This window comes from Geospiza fortis, unplaced genomic scaffold, assembly GCF_000277835.1.
Source record: "Geospiza fortis unplaced genomic scaffold, GeoFor_1.0 scaffold10, whole genome shotgun sequence".
In the NCBI taxonomy this organism is placed as follows: domain Eukaryota; kingdom Metazoa; phylum Chordata; class Aves; order Passeriformes; family Thraupidae; genus Geospiza; species Geospiza fortis.
The window spans coordinates 3752249-3756576 of record NW_005054326.1 but is presented as its reverse complement, the minus strand read 5'-3'; the positions used below and the strand labels follow the sequence as shown (position 1 = coordinate 3756576).

Genomic DNA, 4328 nt, shown 5'->3' with positions numbered 1-4328 from the left:
CGGCCTCACCCGGATGTGGATCCGGCCGCCCCCCCGCTCCCCGCGGCCGAGGTCACCTTGATGCCTCCGAGCTGAATTGTCTGTCCCCAGGCTGGGCTGTCTCACCTTGTGTAAACGCAACTGATGGCGTCAGATAACTTCTACAATACGAGTTGCTTAATGAAGGAAACAACCTTGTGTTTGTAGCATTGCGTAAGATTGCATCACCGGATAAATATGCATTAGGTAGGCGGAGAGCGTGGATTAGATAGGCGGGTCCATGTGAGTTTTGCTTTACAAAAGATTGTGAGTTATTACCACCTGAGCGTGGTTTGTGGAAAGCCCCACTGTGCGCCCTTTGGAGAATAAACAGTATTCATTCTGTAAACTCTCTAGACCGCTCTGTTTGTGTTTAGGGAGCTCCTGAAGTCGGGAACAGCCCCCGCAGCGCCGGGCGCTGCTGCTCATCCCGGCCGGGCTCGGGGCCGCCCCCGCCGCTCAGTGATCCTGCCGGGCAGCGCTACAAGCACGGCTGGAATCACAGCTGGCTGGAATCACGGCTCTAATCGCCCAGGCCATCACCCCCGGCCCTCGATGGAGCCTCTGCCCCTTGCCCTTTGGGTCCCGGTCCGTGTTTGCTCACCCAGCCCGACCGTAGGTTCGGTGAGTGGCAGAGCATCAGCGGTGTCTCTTCAGTGTCGTCCCAGAATCACAGGACCCTGAGGGTTGGAAGGAACATCTGGAGATCATCCAGTCCAACCTCTGTGCCAGGACAGGGTCACGCAGAGCAGGTGGCACAGAGGTGGGTTTGGAATGTCTCCAGAGTGGGAGTATCCACACCCTCCCTGGGCAGCTGTCCCAGTGCTCTGCCACCCTCAATGGGAAGAAGTTCTTCATCATATTAAAATTAAACTTCTCGTGTTTTAGTTTATGGACTTTGCTCCTCATACAGTCAGTGGGTACTACTGCAAAGAGTTTGGTCCCTGCTCTTGGCACTCCTTTGAGATACTTATCTGCGTTAATGAGGTCCCCTCTCAGTCCTCTCTTCTCCAGAATAAACAGCCCCAGCTCCCACAGTCTCTCCTCACCAGAGACCTGCTCATCACTCATCACCTTTGTGGCCCTTCTCCTTGTCTTTCTTTTGCTGAGAAGCATGGAAATGAATCAGGAACTGACAGGACAGTGAGGATCACACCAGCCCTAGGCTGGGCAGGAGGAGATAAGCCTTTGTGCCATTCTATGAGAGGACGTGGCATAAAGAGGCCAAAGTAAGGGCAGGCAGCTGAGCTGTGAATGACACATTGCGATGAACTGGGAAAACAATTCGTTAATTTCACTACAAACCTCTTTTGTGAACAGAACTGTGTCAGTATCAGTAGAAGAAGTATCAGTAGAAAGATACTTAATGAACAGTACATTAAAAGTCAGAGAATGAAAAAGATTTAACATTATGCCACTGGAGCACTACCTTGCCACAGTTTCCTGTTCCATGCTACATGAAGAAACATAAAATCACAGAATTACAGACTGGTTTGGCTTCCAAATGGGAAGGGACACCTTTCCACTACCCCAGACTGCTCCAAGCCCAGTCCAACCTGGCCTTGGACATTTCCAGGGACAGGACAGCCAGAGCTTCTCTGGGCAACCTGTGCCAGGGCCTCACCAAAATATTACTGAAATGAAGAGATATTATGGTGTAGGTTTTGTGTCCCATTATACCTGACTGTAGTGTTCTTGAAGGTAGCTATAGGACATGATTTTTTGGAGGGGTAAATTGCACACGACTTTATCAGTCTTCTTCTAAGATACACCATGGGGAAAAAAAGCTTGTGCCTGTGTGCTGAGCATTATAAAATTTTACAGTTTGATAGAAGTTTCTGAAACATTCATAATCAACAGACAAAAGCAGCAATTGAGGGCTTGTTTTCTCCATTAGTTAATCCTCTACTGCAGTGTTATCCCAGCTAAAGACCATTATATCAGTCAGTCAGATGGTAGAATTTCTTCTTGGATGTAAAGGGGAAAAAGTCACCCTGAAAACATCTTCTCAATATTCTATATTAATGTTGGTGCATTCAATAGGTTTTTTAAAGTTTTATTCAGTAGTTATTTGGTTGGTTTCTGTAGTGCTAAAAGTGAACGTTTAGATTCTCAGGATTTCAGGAGGTTCTTTCCAGGGTGGTGTTCAAACCTACTCTGAGGCCTGGGGTGCCTGCTCCTGTTTTGTCAATAAATTGAAGATTTCACCTTTTTTTACTATCAAGATATTATTCTCTTTGTACAGATTAATGTCAATTTGGATCACTGAAGGCAGAAATCCATAAGTATGTTACATTTATCATCAACGTGTTCTTGTATTGCATCTCTGTAGCATGTTCTTTTTCTGTTTTAGAATTTGCTATACTGTTTTTTGAAGAAGGGATAAATGTATTCTGGGCAAAAAGCCAAGAAAACGTAGCTCTTACCAAGCCAAATTAGATAATTACAATTTCACTCTGTCTTTAAAGCACAGCTGTGTCTTTTGGGTTTTGAATATTATTATTTAGTACACATAACTTTACACTTTTCTTCTTATCAAAAGAAAAGTGTCCCCTCAAAATGTGGAATCCTCTAATTAGCTTTTTTTCTCCATTTTGAAGTTTAGTAGAAGTAAATGTATTCCTTGTTACTATTATTATTATTATTATTATTCCTGATTTTAGTTAATCTTTTTATGACCAATACCAGATTTCTTTTACTTTTTTTTTCCATGTCAGAATTTTGTAGATGAGAAAAATGAAAGCACTTTTCTTTTGATTTTCCACTGAAGCTGCATTAATTTTTTATCTTCTATCCTTAATTTATATACCAGGAGCACAAGAGTAAAGTGTGCCTACCATACTAGAACTGTTCCAAAAAAGGATTCAAATATTAAGGGTTTTTTTGTGTATGATTATATTTAGTTTGTCCAAAAATCCATTTCAACATCTCTTCCACACAATTTAGATCTTTGTAACACAGGCCTCTATCTCTGGCTGGGATTTTTTGTCTACTTGTTGGGTTTTTTTAAGGCTATAATTTTCGAAATATCTGTATTTTTGGTTTCCTTGGGGTCTGATGTGGTTTTGTTTTGATAATCGTCTTCCTATCTTCCCTACTGATTTTCCACACTGTAGTCCTTGAAATAAACTGCTCTTCGTGAATCTACTTCAATTTTTATTTCATCTGACCTGTCTCAAAGCACCCATGAGCTCACTTTGAAAATCTCCCTGGATAATGCCCCTTATAGTTCAGGAATATTTCTTGTTGTAGCACACCCTAAGGAAATAGAGCCAAATTTTTATTACTGCCCTGCATTGCATTTCATTGAATACCTCAGTTTGGTCAGACTGTCTGTATAAATTGTTGGCATTTTTTTCCAAAGCAGTATTGATTCTCTACAGCCACTGTATTTTGGGAAACTGAAGGGCAAAGAAGCAAAAGCAGAAACAAGAAAATCCATTTGTCTCAGCCTCAGACTCATTCCTTGAAGTGGACAATTTATTAAGTGCAAATTCAGCAAGTAGAAAAAAAAAAGTAAGAGGAGGAAAGACATTGCAAATTATACACTGATTACAGCTTTTAGAAGGAATCAGGAAGAAGAAGCTGTATGGGAGGCTTGTATTTTGGCTTAAGGTTGCATGTAGTAAATAGCAAAAGGTTGATTGTTTATATTTTTTCGCTGTACTCAGCTTTAAACTATGTTTCTCTCTAAAGCTTTATGAAATATGAAAAAGACCTTTCATAATACTGAAAAACAGAAGGCCCAGCATAATTGCACCCAAAATAGTTTGAAACAATCCAAGACCAAAAAGCATCTTAATTTGGGCTGAATGTTATTGTTTTGTCTCCTAGAGAGAGCAAAGTTTATAGAGATTCCTGTCAGTTCTGGAACTTTTTTTTTTTAAAATTCATTCAGCCTTACATGGTAGCCCTGGGTGGTTATAAATAGGTGGATGATACCCCCCTTCATTTGAGCATTTTTGTGTGGTATGAAGCCAGTCATATTTGTGGGTCTTCCAAAGGAAACAATGTTTGTAATGCTGTTGGACTGGAGGTTTTTTTTTAAATCCTAGTAGAGAAATAAGCAAAACTGCTAAACAAGCATGATTTTTAAAGTAGATATGGATTGATTTACCACTGTTAAATGCCATCATTAACCTACAGGGCTGACTTCCATACTAAAGGAAGTTGTGATAGAACACAACAAAATGAAGTATTTACTTTTCTTACCCTGAAGCAGATGGAGACAATGGGGCGTGGGACAGTGAGATTCTTTATATGAAAGGTAACCACTATTTTTTTCTCTTTCAAACACAGCCAAACCTTTG

The 4328-nt window shown here is 41.2% G+C and overlaps 1 protein-coding gene across 2 annotated transcripts in view; it reads right to left on the bottom strand.

Annotated features, from left to right (window-relative positions):
* CCDC91 (coiled-coil domain containing 91) overlaps nucleotides 1-253 on the bottom strand; it is a 112736-nt gene extending 112483 nt beyond the window's left edge. The window contains exon 1 of one of the 2 annotated variants that reach the window (XM_031057058.1): nucleotides 57-253. The gene's annotated coding sequence lies outside the window, so the exon portion shown is untranslated. The remainder of the gene's footprint in view (nucleotides 1-56) is intronic. The other variant, XM_005421044.2, reaches the window with a different exon arrangement.
* Between the last annotated feature and the right edge of the window lie 4075 nt (nucleotides 254-4328).